The sequence below is a fragment of the Myxine glutinosa genome, chromosome 2 (assembly GCF_964187855.1).
Source record: "Myxine glutinosa chromosome 2, kmMyxGlut1.1, whole genome shotgun sequence".
Taxonomy (NCBI): domain Eukaryota; kingdom Metazoa; phylum Chordata; class Myxini; order Myxiniformes; family Myxinidae; genus Myxine; species Myxine glutinosa.
In genome coordinates this window covers 126,247,690-126,264,341 of record NC_136262.1, presented here as the reverse complement: position 1 = coordinate 126,264,341, position 16,652 = coordinate 126,247,690, and the positions used below count along the sequence as shown (strand labels likewise).

Here is a 16,652-nt window from a genome sequence, read left to right as displayed (position 1 = left end):
CCATATATGGGTTAAATAGGAATAAATAGGATTTTTATGGCTGTCCCTATTCACACCGTTTTACGGGTTAATAGGGACAGTCACTAATACAAAAAAAAATAATCAAGAAATAGGGACAGTTTGGAGAAACTTTTTATCCCATATTTTTTTTCATTGGCACCGTGGTTTATATTGTGGGTGCATATTATGTGCATCCATCTGAGCTATCAATTTAGCAATAAGTTGGAAACTCAGGATTGTTTCTTGATTGTTATTTTTTGTATTAGTGACTGTGTGGCGGCCACGAAAGCTCACTGGCGTGATGGCATCATTCCGCGCACCAAGTGGGCGGCGGCCACGCCCGAGGGGTAGGCGTGGCCTCGGGATATACGCCGGGTGCGCAGCCCGGACCGCTCCAGTGCTACAGTGGAGCTCTTGCAATAAAGACTCTTTTAACTTACCGCGTTGTCCGCTTCCTCCTTGCTAAACAAGTAGCGCGCGTAGCACCGCGCTTCATTGGTGACCCTCCGACATTCTGGTCAGCCGTCGCTGACCACCCGAACACGCCACAGCAATGGCAACCAACGCGGTCACAATCAAACTCCCCGAGTTCTGGTAGGCTCAGGCTGAAGTTTGGTTCCTGCAGGCAGAAGCCCAGTTCCGACTTCGAGGCATCACGGTGGACGAGACCATGTACTGCCACGTGGTCGCCTCCCTCGGGCCCGGCACGGCTGCCCGCGTCGTGTCGGTCCTGAGGAAACCACCGGCCGACGGCAGGTACGAGGCGATCAAGCGTCTCCTCCTCGCCACGTTCGGCCTCACGGTGGACGCACGGGCCGACCGCCTCCTGGACCTCCCCGAGCTCGGTGACACGCGACCGTCGGTCCGAATGGACCATATGCTGTCGCTGCTGGGCGGCGAAACCCCGGATTTTCTGTTCCGAGCACTATTTCGACACCAGCTGCCGGCACGAGTACGCCTCGCGTTGGCCGGTTCCGCGATAACGGAACCCCGAGCTCTCGCTGCCGAGGCCGACAAGTTCTTCGTGGCTTTGGACACACAGGCGAGTTTTGGCACGGCCGTCGCGCATCCCGAGGCTGATGCACACCTCGTGGCTGATGCTGATGCACACCTCGCGGCCGCCGCCGCTGCGAAAACCGCGGCCTCTGCGGCCCCCGCCGCCTCCGCCGCCAACCTGGTGTTTTTTCCAGGCCCAGTTCGGACACGAGGCTCGGCAGTGTCGCCTGCCCTGCTCATTCGGCAAGTCGGGAAACTCCCGGGCCGGCGCTCGGTAGAGTCCCTGAGCGCCGGCCGGTCAAACAGCCTACTGTTCATCAAGGACACCTTGTCCGGGCGCCATTACCTGTGCGACACAGGAGCGCAGGTGAGCGTCGTCCCCGCCGGTACGTCGGACAAGCAACCCGCGGGCCGGGGCCCCGCGCTGCTTGCCGCCAACGGTACGTCCATACGCACGTATGGAAAACGTTGCCTCTCCCTGCGGTTCGGAGGGCAAGTTTTCCGGTGGTCGTTCGTCACTGCCGACGTGCCCATGGCATTGCTCGGCGCGGACTTCCTGTGTGCTAACGGGCTGTTGGTCGACGTCAAGCACAGACACCTTATCCAGGCTGAAACGTTCAGCTCGCTCGCTTGCGCGCTGCCTAGCTCGTCGAGCAGCTCCCCGAGCGGCTCACCGAGCGGCTTGCTGAACGGTTCGGTGCCGGCGAGGTCGATCTGTACGCTTCCGGTGGCGGACGAGTTTGCCCGCCTCCTTGCCAGCTTCCCGGCCCTCACGCGGCCCACCTTCTCGGCGGGGGCCGTCAAGCACGGGGTGGAACATCACATCCCCACTGCCGGGCCACCGGTCTACGCCCGGGCACGCCGCCTCAAGCCGACGAAGCTCGCGGTAGCTAAAGCGGAGTTCGCTACGCTGGAGCGGCTCGGCATCGTGCGGCGCTCCGAGAGTGCTTGGGCGTCGCCGCTCCACATCGTGCCAACGCCCGGCGGGGGATGGCGACCGTGCGGGGACTACCGGCGCCTCAACGACGCCACCACCCCCGACCGCTACCCCGTCCCCCACATTCAGGACTTCCGGTTCAGGACCGGTTGGCGGGCATGTCCTTCTTTTCGAAGATGGACCTCATACGCGGCTACCATCAGGTCCCCGTCAGGCCGGAGGACATCCCGAAGATGGCCGTCATCACGCCATTCGGACTTTTCGAATTTCTTCGGATGCCCTTCGGGTTGAAAAATGCGGCTCAGGCGTTCCAGCGACTAATGGACAGCGTCTTGCGCGACTTGGATTTCATGTACGTCTACCTGGACGACATCCTCGTCGCCAACGCGTCCCGCGAAGAGCACCTCCACCATCTCCGCATGCTCTTTGAACGCCTGGGCCAGCATGGCCTCATCGTGAACCCCACCAAGTGCCGGTTCGGCGTCGCCGACATCGACTTTTTGGGGCACCGCGTCACCAGGCACGGGGCCGTCCCGCTACCGGCCAAGGTGGAGGCGGTGAAGGGGTTTCCGCGCCCCCGCACGATTAAGGGGCTCCAGGAGTTCCTGGGCATGGTAAACTTTAACATTGGTTCCTGCCCCGCATCGCCCAGCTCCTGCGCCCCCTGCACGAGGCCCTCCGAGGGAAGCCGGGCAAAGGTGACATTACCTGGACCGAGCAGATGGACGCGGCGTTCGTGGGCGCGAAGCTCGCCTTGGCTAACGCCACCATGCTCGCGCACCCGGCGCCCGATGCACCGATCGCCCTCACCACCGACGCCTCGGACTACGCGGTGGGCGCGGTGCACGAGCAATGGGTGCGTGGTGCCTGGCAACCGCTGGCGTTCTTCAGCCGGCAGCTTCGCCCGCCCGAATGCCGCTATAGTACCTTCGACCGCGAGTTGCTCGGGCTTCACCTGGCGGTCAGGCACTTCCGCCATCTGCTCGAGGGCCGTGCGTTCACGGCCTTCGTCGACCACAAGCCACTGGTCTTAAGCGATGGGCAAGGTCACCGAGCCGTGGTCGGCCCGGCAGCAGCGTCACCTCTCGGCCGTGTCCGAATATACGGCGGACATCCGGCACGTCGTGGGGAAGGACAACCCAGTGGCGGATTGCCTTTCCCGGTCCGTTGCCCACGCAGTCCACCTCGGCATCAACTATGCCCGGATGGCGGCGGACCAGGCCGCCGACCCCGGCGTCCAGGCCTTGCGGACCGCCGTCATGGGCCTCCGCGTCACCGAGGTGCCGTTCGACGGTGCGGCCCTCTTGTGCGACGTCTCCCTCGGGCGGCCTCGCCCCATCGTGCCTGCAGGCTGGCAGCGCTGGGTTTTTAACGCCATCCACGGCCTGTCCCACCCGAGCACGAAGGCCTCCCAGAGATTGGTCGCCGACAAGTTTGTCTGGCATGGCCTCCGGAAGGCCGTCCGCGGCTGGACCAGGACGTGCCTCGCGTGCCAGTGCGCGAAAGTGCACCGACACACCCAGGCCCCATTGGCCCCGTTTACGGTGCCGGAACGTAGGTTCGACCACGTTCACGTGGACCTGTTGGGACCTCTGCCCCCCTCGCGAGGTTTCACCCATGTCCTCACAATGGTGGACTGCACCACCCGGTGGCCGGAGGCCGTGCCTTTGGCGGCGACGACGGCGGCGGACGTCGCGCAGGCGTTCATCGCCACCTGGGTCGCCCGGTTCGGCGCCCACCGGACACCACTGCGGCCCCCGTACGACGGGCCTTTCCGCGTGCTGGAGACCGGGGTGAAACATTTCACCTTGGACATCGGCGGTACTCCCGACCGCGTCTCAGTGGATCGCCTCAAGCCGGCCCACCTCGACGTGGACCACCCACCGCCGGTGGCTCGGCCCCCCGCGTCGAGGCCGCCCCCCTGCGGGCGGACCCCTGGCACCGTCCAGCCCCGCCGGCATGCCGCCCCCCGGTCCTGCACCCATCCCGGGTGCAGCCGGAGGCATCCCAGCTGGCATCCCTGCACCCCGGACGCCGCCAGTCGCCAGAGGGCGCTTCGGCCGGGTCATCCATTTGCCCCGCAAACTGGCCCTCCAGGTTCGCGGGAATTCTGGGGGGGCGCGTGTGGCAGACACGAAAGCTCACTGGCGTGATGGCATCATTCCGCGCACCAAGTGGGCGGCGGCCACGCCCGAGGGTAGGCGTGGCCTCGGGATATACGCCGGGCGCGCCGCCCGGAGCACTCCAGTGCTACAGTGGAGCTCTTGCAATAAAGACTCTTTTAACTCACCGCGTTGTCCGCTTCCTCCTTGCTATACAAGTAGCGCGCGTAGCACCGCGCTTCAACTGTCCCTATTAACCCGTAAAACGGGGTGAATAGGGACAGCCATAAAAATCCTATTTATTCCTATTTAACCCATATATGGGGTTAATAGGGACTATAAGTTGCTTTTTATAAAAACAAGAGAACACTTTCAACCCAAATATCAACAAATCAGTATGGTTATCAATTTTCAGCGAAAAAAGTTTCCGAACGTTTTTTTCATTTGTGTCCCTATTCACCTTGCGGTCCCTATTCGCCCCATTTCACGGTACCGTTCACATTTTGCTCTGGCTCTGGGAATCAGTGTTTGGGAATTATACATATCGTGAAGGTGAAGATAGATATCCAACTTCGAACTGGATGGAGGAAGTTCAGGTAGATGGATAAAGGGTCTTGGAAATTGTGGATTGGTGGTGGGAAGAGTGTAGTAGGGGGTGTGGACAGCGGGATGGACTGGAGGGGAGGGGAGGGTAGTGCAGGAGATGGGGCGGAAGGGACTGGAGGGGAGGGCAGTGCAGGAGATGAGGCGGGAGGGACTGGAGGGGAGGGCAGTGCAGGAGATGGGGCGGGAGGGTAGTGCAGGGGACAACGATAGTGCAGGGGAGGGGTGGGTAGTGCAGGGGAGGGGTGGGTAGTGCAGGGGAGGGTGGGTAGTGCAGGAGATGGGGCGGGAGGGTAGTGCAGGGGACAACGATAGTGCAGGGAAGGGGTGGGTAGTGCAGGGGAGGGGTGGGTAGTGCAGGGGAGGGTGGGTAGTGCAGGAGATGGGGCGGGGGGGTAGTGCAGGGGACAACGATAGTGCAGGGGAGGGGTGGGTAGTGCAGGGGAGGAGTGGGTAGTGCAGGGGAGGAGTGGGTAGTGCAGGGGAGGGTGGGTAGTGCAGGAGATGGGGCGGATGGGTAGTGCAGGAGATGGGACGGGAGGGTAGTGCAGTGGAGAACGATATTGCAGGGGAGAACGATAGTGCAGGGGAGAACGATAGTGCAGGGGAGGGGGTGGGTAGTGCAGGGGAGGGGTGGGTCGTGCAGGGGTAGGGTGGGTAGTGCAGGGGTAGGGTGGGTAGTGCAGGGGAGGGGAGGGTAGTGCAGAGGAGGGGAGGGTAGTGCAGAGGAGGGGAGGGTAGTGCAGCAGCGGGGAGTGAAGGAGCAGGAGGGGAGTGCAGGGGCCGGAGGGGAGTGGAGGAGCAGGAGGGGAGTGATTGAGCACTGTGGAATTTGTGAATTGGTGGGGGGAAGTGTGTGGTAGGGGTGTGGACAGCGGGAGGGACCGGAGGGGAGGGTAGTGCAGGAGATTGGGCAGGAGGATAGTTCAGGGGAGGGGACAGTTGTGCAGGGGAGGGGATGGTAGTGCATGATAGGGGAGGGTACTGAAGGATAGGGGAAGGTAGTGCAGGATAGGGGAGGGGAGTGCAGGAGAGGGGAAGGTCGTGCAGGATAGGGGAGGGTAGTATAAGGGAGGGTAGGGCTGGGTAGTGCAGTGGAGGGTTGCGTAGTGCAGGGGAGGGGTGGGTAGTGCAGGGGAGCGGTGGGTAGTGCAAGGGAGGGGAGGGTAGTGCAGGAGAGGGGAAGGTAATGCAGGATAGGGGAGGGTAGTATAGGGGAGGGTAGGGCTGGGTAGTGCAGTGGAGGGTTGCGTAGTGCAGGGGAGGGGAAGGTAGTGCAGGTGAGGGGAGGGTAGTGCAGGTTAAGGGAGGGTAGTGCAGGAGTGGGGAGTGCAGGGGCCAGAGGTGAGTGGAGGAGCAGTAGGGGAGTGGATGGGCCCTCTCCTCCCTTCCCCACCCCCAAGCCCTCTTCCTCCCACAGATCTCCCGATGTCCCTGCTCTCAAATGCTGTCCTTGTGTGCTTCCCTCTCTCTCCACATCTTGTCTCCCGCTCCCTTTATCATATATTTTATGTGTCAGTTTGTCTTTTTGTGATCAATGTTAGCTCTTACACAAGCGTCGATCTTGTATACAAAAAAAAAAAAACTTCCTTTCCCCCTCTCAAACCCCAAGTCCTCAAACCTCCGTCACCTCTTAAACTCACTATCCCACGAGAAATGCGGAAGAGATATGTGACCATGAGCAGGCGTGCATCCACACATTGTTAAAAGTAAGAAATGGCCTCGGACAAATTTAAAACGACATCAATGGCTGAGGCTGATCTGCACAAGGCCGTAACACCTATCGCCTCAAAATCTTTTTAACTGTCACTTTGGTAGTTTTACAATGAAGGGAATACGTATGGCGAGTGCAATGTGAGAACTCTGAGGCGTCGTTGGCTTCGTATTGCAGTGAGCACCAACATGGTGGAATTCGCAATGGAAACAGGAAGTGGATGTCTGACAGGTCATGGTTTATTATGCTCGGTCGTTTGTCTATCCGTGTAATTCTTTAATATGTGATTTTGAGTCTCCTAATTGTGTTAATAAATGATTGTAAATTAATTATTACGTTAGTGAAGCATCTTATGTACACATCAAAATTACAACTGTGGGTGGAGTCGGGGCAGCTGTCCAACCAATTATTGGGTGGAATGGTTACAGACACACACACAAACAAGCATTGGCATTGTACGTGGTACATGATTGGGAGTGTCAATGGTGCGCGTTTCTGTCTATGCTGTCACTGATGACTCACCAACTAGTGATGAAACCAGTCTGGAGACTGAGGAGGGCCTGGAGCATTGGGATTCTCATTTATGTACTACGTGTGAATGTTTTGCAGCTGTAGAGGAAATCGGGTGGGATTTCAAACAGCAGAGGATACCTTTTTACATTGTGTAACTTTTCTTGGTTGCCTTGGACGATTTGCATCGTCTTCACATTTTAAGTTAATCGAATGAAAATTGACAATTTTAGAAATTTGGCCTATATTGACCTCAAAAATAGTTGGTGGTTGGTGTCAGTTAGCTGATATGCAAATCCTATTCAAATTTCAAGTCAATCGGATGAAAATTGAGGATTTTACAAACTTGACAGAAAGTGGTTGACCTTGTGACCTACGTTGACCTCAAAAATAGGTGTTGGTTGAATTCAGTTAACTGATAGGAAATTCCTATTCAAATGTCAAGTCAATCGGATGAAAATTGAGGATTTTAGAAATTCGAAAAAGTGGTTGACCTTTGTTTGGCCTATGTTGACCTTGTGACCTCAAAAATATATAGGATTTTTGTCAGACCACGAACTCTATTGTTTGGTGAAGCTTCGTGAAGATCGGTTTGAAATTGTGACCTGTAGGCAAGTATAAGTGAGCGGACAGAGAAACACACACACAAATACACACACAGACAGACACAAACAAACACCCACACACAAACACACACACACACACACACACACAAACACACTCACACAGACAAACACACTCACACAGACAAACACACACAGACAAACACCGACACACACAAACAAACACACACACACACACACACACACAAACAAGCAAACACACACAAACAAACAAACAAACACACAGACACACAAACACACACACACACGCAAACAAAAAACACACACAAACAAACAAACAAACACACACAAGCAAACAAACACACTCACACAAACACACACACACACACACACACAAACACAAACACACAAACAAACACACACACACAAACAAACACACAAACACACAAACAAACACACAAACACAAACACAAACAAACACACAAACACACACAAACACACAAACAAACACAAACACACACAAACACACACACACACACACACACACACACACACACAAACAAGCAAACACGCACAAACAAACAAACAAACACAGACACACAAACACACACACACACGCAAACAAAAAACACACACAAACAAACAAACAAACACACACAAGCAAACAAACACACTCACACAAACACACACACACACACACACACAAACACAAACACACAAACAAACACACACACAAACAAACACACAAACACACAAACAAACACACAAACACAAACACAAACAAACACACAAACACACACAAACAAACACAAACACACAAACTCACACACACACACACACAAACACACACACACACAAACACACACAAACACACAAACAAACACACAAACAAACAAAAACACACACACACACACAAACCCAAGTGATCAACATACTTGTCAAAAAACTTTTTTTTTGCCAAGTAATAAAACATCTCACACACTACCTGCTCCCCATCTGGATGCATCCCCTGTAAAGGGGTTAAAACAGGGGTTTTGCCCCAAATATTGGTATATTTCATTCAAAAAATCTTGCCAGAAACTGCCAGAAATATCTATACCAAACTCGCCACGAGTCATCGGGACAATGCGTTGACCTTAAGTTGTGCTCCCCATGGCCGTGTCCCCCCTGGAAAGGGGGCCACGATCTCCCTCCCCTCATCCATTATATTCACTGAAACATACTTTCCTCACAAGCTACATGATTGATATGCATAAACTTTGGTACGATACATTAGGACATTAAGATATCATGGGGTTGTGCTCCATCTGCATCCGCCCACAATAAGAGGCTGAAAAGTGGGGGGGGGGGGGGGGGGGGTTCCCTCAAATTCAGGTGATTTATTTTGAAATCCTCCAAAACTATGGGGGAAATAACCGTCAGTCCCCTACCGTACTATCTTTTATCTTTGGTGGGTGGGGTTAATGGGGGTTGAAAAGATTATGGTTTTGGTTTGGGAACAATCTGAGATGGTGGTGAACATCTGTCTTGAAGACTTGGAGGGAAAAATGCGATTGAAGAGAATGAATTTTCGGTCTACATGTAGGACAAAAAAGAGGATCGAATGAGTCGAGGTGAGCAGTGATCCTGGATTTAGGGAGTTTCACCAGAAAGGGGTTGATGGTGGACCGTGTGAGCCCTGCAGGACCTGGGGAGGGGGGGGGGGGAAGCATGGAAAGAGCAGAGGGTGAAAGACCAGAAAGGAGGTAGTACAAGACAGAGAGACCACCGACCTGTCTACGATGTGAAGGTGATAGATCCATCGACTCAGCTTCAGCGTGTGAGATTCCAATGATCTTAACCCTATATAGGAGCATTTCCTGGTTTTACCCAGGGATGCACCTATCGAGGGTAAAAAGGCCCTTGGTCTCTAAGGCATCAAGATGAGCAAGGTGTGAGACAGGGGGAGCCAGCCCAGTTGGGAGAGAGCAGTACTCCATCAAACTGTGGATGAAGGTCTTGTAGGTGGATAGGAGTTCAGGTATCCTGAGGAAAGATTTTGCATGACCTGGAGCCAACTTGGAAATGTGGCTTGTCCAAGAAACATCATGGCTAATGGTAAGACAGAGTTTGGGTGACGGAACGTCTCCAAGATGATCGTTAAGAAAGTAAATAGGAGGATTTGCCATACAGTCCTTTCAGAGAGAGAGAGAGAGAGAGACAGAGACAGAGAGACACAGAGACAGAGAGTCACAGAGACAGACAGACACAGAGACAGACAGACACAGAGACAGACAGACACAGAGACAGACAGACACAGAGACAGACAGACACAGAGACACAGAGACAGAGAGACAGAGACAGAGAGACACACAGAGAGACAGAGACAGAGAGAGAGACAGACAGACAGAGACACAGAGAGACACAGAGACAGAGTGTGAGAGTGTGAGAGTGTGTCTGTGTGAGTGTGTGAGTGTGAGAGTGTGAGAGTGTGAGAGTGTGTCTGTGTGAGTGTGAGAGTGTGAGAGTGTGAGAGTGTGAGAGTGTGTCTGTGTGAGTGAGAAACTTTTATACCAAAACTGCAATTATCGTCAATTAAATCCAAATCGGTTGGTATCGCAGCCCCATACACTCGGACCCAACACTCCAGTCTATATACTAATACACTCTATAATAGTAAATATATAATAGCAAACAAGTAGAAAAAGTTTTATCAACGCGTCAGCTCTACGTTTTACGCTGTATCAACTTATCAACTATTACATCATTATATATCAAAGATTGCCATCACTGTACTCATAAATCACGTTGCTATGATGTTCTTTTGCGAGAGCGTGTGCCTCACCTGAGCTCGTGCGCCCGACTGCGGGGTGGCTGCGGATCACGCGCCTCGCGCTGGAAATAGACCCGGTGTCGGCGACAGACATTCCAGGGCAGTCACAGGTTGCGTGCTCGGTGCTCCTGGCCCGTTTCGTATACTATGTCTGCCCAACTCTTCCTCTTAGCAAAGCCCCGACTTCAACGGTTTGAACATAGGCTGGGGACTGTGGTTATTTAAGGATAAGGTAAAATATTTTAAGTTAGGACTGAAAACCTGAATATTAATTTGAACCTCTTAACCCCGACAACTTATGTACGATACATTACTTATTAATAGCCACAATTATTACCAACTAGAAGGGTCGGTATGGGAACAATCTTGGCACAAGTCTTTCACGAACCGGCTGCGCAGACCTGCCGTTCGACTGAAGTTAGTTTGGGCAGGAATGTTTAATTTGTTCAGGGTACTGCTCATAGCTATGGTGGAAGGTAGTGCATGTGAAGGAAGGCAGTTTATAGTTGGGGCAGCAATCAAAGCCACCTTAGATGGCTCAAAGGCGAAAGACGATATTTCATGTTACGGACACAAAATAGCAGAAAACTGCTACTTTTATCTCATTCTGATATCATTGATCCGATATACATTCGCTTTCATATCTACCCCCTTCTTTCCACATAGTGACGCAGCGATTGTGTTTAGAGAGAGTTCAGAAGCAGGGCAGCATCGAACTTTTCTTGGGAATCGAGGTGTTGTTGAGAAAGATGGAAATTACATCTTTCTGATTCTGATGTAGCATATATAATGCGATGCAGAGGGTCAGTGCTGCCAAGGCTGTTTCTTGGCAAGGATTATACTGGCTGGTTTGCCATTGCCTTCTGAGCAGGAGATAGGGCAAGAATTTATAATTTGGCTATGGTGTCTGCGATATCTCACATACGCTTCTTGAAGGACAACATGGGATCTTCAACATCCACAAACCAACTTGCTGGCAGATTGATGGATCACCCGACCTGTAAAACACCAGAATGACCGTTTATAGATGGGTCAGGATTCCAACACAGGCCACACAGCTTAGGGCCAAGTGTGCATACCTCTCGGCCATCCTTCCCACCATATTCATACACACAACAACAACAACAACAACAACAACAACAACATGCATTTTAAGGCCATTTTCCCTGCTAGAGCGGGGGTTAGCCTTGCGGTCCCCATGACAATCTTCTCCATCTTGCCGTATTTTCTGCATCTCTCCTTGTTAACCCCCTTATAATAATAATAATAATAATAATAATAATTCATTTATTTTGTATAGCGCTTTTCCAGAAGCCCAAAGGCGCTTTGACAGAGTGGAAAACATAATGCATAACAATACATGAAAACAACAATTGCAAAAAGACAAGAATCAATAGGGAAATATTTAAAGCAAAAGGAGGGAAAAGGGGAAGAGATAGTCAGGGGTTAAATGCTGTGGGTTGAATGTTGAATGCAGTGTTGAACAGGTGGGTCTTTAGTGATGTTTTGAATATGGTGAGTGAGGAGGAGTCTCTGATGGTGTGAGGTAGTGAGTTCCAGAGGGTGGGAGCAGCGATGGAGAAGGCCCTGTCCCCCCAGGATCTGAATTTGGTCCGGATGGGGGGGGGGGGGGGTCAGGAGGTTGGTACCAGCAGAGCGGAGGTTGCGGGTGGGAGTGTGTCTGGAGAGGAGGTCAGCCAGGTAGGATGGGGCCAGGTTATGGAGGGCTTTGTATGTCAAGAGGAGGATTTTGTACTGGATTCTCTGGGGGATGGGGAGCCAGTGAAGCTTGTAAAGGACGGGGGTGATGTGGGCACGGGTCCGTGAATGGGTGAGTAGACGGGCAGCGGAGTTCTGAATGTATTGGAGTTTATTGGTGATTTTTGAGGGTGAACCATAGAGGAGGCTATTGCAGTAGTCCAGACGGGAGGTGATGAAGGTGTGGATGAGGGTTTCTGCAGCCGTGGAGGAGAGGGATGAGCGGAGACGGGCAATGTTTTTCAGGTGAAAGAAGGCTGTCTTTGTGATCTGTTTAGTGTATTTGTCGAAGGAGAGGGTTTGGTCAAAGATGACGCCAAGATTCCAGATGTGAGGGGAGGTGGATACTGGGATACCGTCGATGTTGAGGGCAAAGTTATGGGTGGATTTTTTGAGCGTTTTTGGGCCAATGATGATTATTTCAGATTTATCACAGGTAAGCTTGAGGAAGTTGATTTGAAGCCAGGATTTTATTTCAGTGATGCAGTTTGTCAGGATAGAGTGGGTGTCGGTGGAGACGGACTTGGTGGAGATGAAAAGCTGGATGTCATCGGCGAAGCAGTGGAATTGGAGACCATGACGGCGGATTAAGTGACCGAGGGGGGACAGGTAATGGATGAAGAGGAGGGGGCCAAGAACTGAACCTTGGGGGACACCTTGGGGGAGGGGAGCAGTGGGGGATTTGCAGTTATTGATGGAGATGAACTGGCGTCTGTCAGAGAGGTATGATTTAATCCAAGAGTAGGCAGTGCCGGTAACGTTAAAGGTGGATTCAAGTCGGTTGAGGAGGATGGTGTGATCGATGGTGTCAAAGGTGGCGCTGAGGTCAAGGAGGACGAGAATGTTGAGGTTGCCAGCGTCAGAGGAGAGGAGAAGGTCGTTGGTGATTTTGAGGAGAGCAGTTTCAGTACTGTGGTTGGAGCGGAATCCGGATTGGAATGTTTCATACAGGTTATTGGCAGAGAGATGATGTTTGAGTTGAGTGGCTACAGCACGTTCCAAAACTTTTGACAGAAAGGGGAGGTTGGAGATGGGTCTGAAGTTGTTTAGGGTGTCAGGGTTTAGACCAGGTTTTTTTAGAATGGGGGTAACAGCAGCAATTTTGAGGGAAGGTGGGACGATGCCTGTAGACAGGGAGGAGTTTATTGTTGCAATGATAAGTGGAGAGAGAGCAGGGAGGGAGGCCTTGACAAAGCTGGAGGGGATGGGGTCAAGAGTGCAGGTGGCAGTTTTCATTCCTATGAGGAGTTCAGAGAGGTCAGTAGGGGAGATTGGGGAGAACCGAGACAGGGGATGGCAGGACAAGGGGGGGCAGGTGGTTGGAGGGGGAGCGGGTGCGGTGGTGGTCAAGCTGTTGTAGATGTTGTCAATTTTGCGTTGGAAGAAAGAGAGGAAGGAGATGCAGTTGTCTACTGTGAATGACAGGGTGGTGGTGTTCAGGGGGCGGAGGAGTTTGTTTATTGTCGAGAAGAGTGCTTTTGGGTTTCCGGAGCCAGAGTGGATAATTTGAGAGTAGTAGGCGGAGCGGGCGCAGGAGAGGGCATCTTTGTAGTGTTGTAGGTGGTCCTTGTAGGCTTGGGAGTGAACTGTGAGACCCGTTTTATTGCGGAGTCTTTCAAGTTGGCGAGCACGAGTTTTCATCAGGCGGAGTTCAGGGGTAAACCAGGGAGCAGAGTGGGTGAAAGAAACTGTTTTGGTTTTTACAGGCGCAAGCTGGTCAAGGCAGGAGGAGAGAGTGTGGTTGTAGTAGTCAGTGAGGTCGGAAGGGGTGTGGAGGTCAATGAAGGGAGAAGTGGACATTTTTTCAGAGAGGGTGGATGAGAATGAGGTAGGTGAAAGAGCGTTTAGCTTACGGAAGTTGATAGTGCGATAATGCCTTGGTGTTGGGGCGGGGATGTTGATGGTCAGAGTGATGGCTAAGTGGTCAGAGAGGGTGAGGTCGGAGCCAGAGAGATGGTGCAAATTTAATCCAGTGGAGCAGACAAGGTCCAAAATGTGACCATGGATATGGGTAGGAAAGTCGACATGTTGAGTGAGGTTAAAGCAGGTGAGTAAATCCGTGAAGTCAGTGGTTATTGTGGAGTCAGTGGAGTCCATGTGGATATTGAAATCACCAAGGAGGAGGATTGAGGGGGAGAGGGAACAGAGCTGGGTCAGAAAGTAGGAGAAGTCAGACAGGAATGATGGGTGTGGTTTGGGAGGGCGGTAGACGACAGCCATGACTGACTGCGTGCGACCAGAGAGTTTAAAAGCCACGTGTTCAAATGATGAGGATGAGGCGATGGGGATGAGGCTGGTCTTGATGTCTTGACGGTGGATAACGGCAATTCCACCACCTCGGCCCCCCGAGCGTGGTTTATTGACGTAGGAATATCCATTGGGTGTGGTGAGGTTGAGTGTGTCGTAGTCCAGAGGTTGTTGCCAGGTTTCGGTGAGACAGAGAAAGTCCAGTTTGTTATCCAGGATGTATTCGTTCAGGATGAGGCATTTGTTGTTGAGGGACCGGGTGTTGAACAGGGTGAGCCTGATGTTGTTTTGAACAGCAGGGATGAATTTAGGTGATTTAGCCAGGGTTCGTAGGCAGGAGGTGCGATCGTGTGCGTTGCTGTGACCAGGTGCGCTGGGACGAAGAGTGAGAGTGCGCTGAGCCGACCAGAGGACGGGGATGGAGTGACCTGATTGCAAATATACAAACTTACGACCGGAGCCACGGTGAATGTACCTGGGTCGTCGGAGGAGTCCATTTGATTTGATGGCAGAGATGCATGATGGGGCGGAGCGGGTATTGAGCAGAAGGAGCCTTGCGGCGGAGTACCGCAGAGCCATGTCAGGCAGGAGCGAAGGGACGAGACGAGGCCAAGGTTGAGGAGGTGAAACAATGGTCCCAACCCACGGGAGCGGGCCTGAGGAAACGAAGGAGACAGGTAGGTGAAGGCCAGGAGCAGAGCCGGGACCAGGCAGAGGGCAGGCAGGAGCAACGAGACGATCACGAGGCCAAGGTTGATCACGGCAAAGCGGCAAATGCAGCGGCACTCGACTGCCGCCGCTACAAGTCTAGATCACGGCGAGAAACCGCCACCAAACCGCTGCGATGGTCACAACCCACGAGAGCGCGCCCGAGGAAACAGCGAGCAGGCGAAGGAGCCGGGCAGGCGAGGCAGGGAGCAGAGCCGGGGCTATGCAGAGGGCAGACTCAATGGCCAAAAAATCCGCACGACCACCAAAAAAGAAAGCAACTGACAGTGGCCCGTTCGAAGAAGCGGCGAGCATGTGACGCCTGCGTCCTCTTCAGACCGGACCGGAGACCGGACTCAGCAGCCCTTGCCCGCATTTCTTCTTCCACCATCTTTAGCCAAGTCTTTCTCGGTCTTCCCCATCCTCTACTTCCTTCTACATTCATTTCCATCACTCTTCTCAACCAGTTACTTTCATCCTTCCTCAACACATGACCAAACCATCTCAACCTGTTCCTCTTCACAGCATCAATCACAGGCTCTATTCCCATCATCTTTCGCCACCATCTTTTGTCTTCCTCTCTCTCAATGATACTCCACACATCCACCGAACCATTCGCATTTCCACCCTTTCCAGCCTTCGTTGCTGCTCTACATTCATGACCCATCTCGCTCCCATAAATCATAACACTTCTCACACATGCAGCATACACCTTTCCCTTCAGCTTCAACGACACTCCCCTCCTCATCAGCACGCCACTCAGTTCCCGAAACTTCTTCCATGCACATCTCACTCGAGCAACCGTTGCCGAGTCTGATCCACCTTCTCCATTCAGCATGTCTCCGAGGTAGCAAAATGTTTTCACACCTTCCAGATTCACGCCGTCTCCAAGATCCAACTCAACATTTCCTCAATCTGCAGCTCCCTCTGTGCACACCTTACATTTGAATGTAGCTGCCACACTGGTTAATGACCCTCTCAGACCACAACATTTTTGATGAACCCACTCAGCGCACATTGTACATTGAATGGAGTTCACTCCGACACCCTTCCTGCACACAGCACATGGCCACTTCCCAGTTCTTTCCACCTCACCACATGCTTTACCACTTGCCATCACCTTCGTCTTTCCTATATTCACCTTCAGACCTTTTGTCTCCATACATTCCTTCCACTTGTCCATCTTTTCCTTCAGTGCATCCATACTTTCCGCAATCAACACCAGATCATCTGCATACAACAACTCCCACGGTAAACTCTCCTTTACGTTCTGAGCCAGCACCTCCATCACAGCTACAAATAGTAGTGGACTGAGTACCGACCCCTGATGCACTCCCACCTTCACCTCAAACTCACCACTGTTCCCGTCCTTACAGCTATGAGCGCTCTTTTGTACATTGCCATCACAACTCTGATCAACCATTCCTCCACTTCTAACTTCCTCAATGCCCATGTCAATACTTCGCGTGGAACCCTATCGAATGCTTTCTCCAGATCAACAAACCCAAGAAACAACTTCTTCCTCTTCTCCATGTACTTCTCCTGCAACTGCCTCACAATAAAGAGCACGTCTGTTAATTCCTCTTCCTGGCATAAATCCAAACTGCATTTCGTCGATCTTCACCTTCTTCCTTATCCTCCTCTCCAACACCCTTTCCAATACCTTCCTTCATTCCATGCTCCAATAACTTTATCGCTCCGT

General features: G+C 52.7%; 1 protein-coding gene across 2 annotated transcripts in view; it reads right to left on the bottom strand.

The window, feature by feature from the left end:
• The window catches only part of LOC137421288 (leucine-rich repeat-containing protein 39), a 58,346-nt gene extending 48,045 nt beyond the window's left edge, over positions 1-10,301 (bottom strand). For both annotated transcript variants that reach the window (XM_068107188.2, XM_078771622.1), the window contains exon 1: positions 10,250-10,301. The gene's annotated coding sequence lies outside the window, so the exon portion shown is untranslated. The remainder of the gene's footprint in view (positions 1-10,249) is intronic.
• Positions 10,302-16,652: the final 6,351 nt, after the last annotated feature.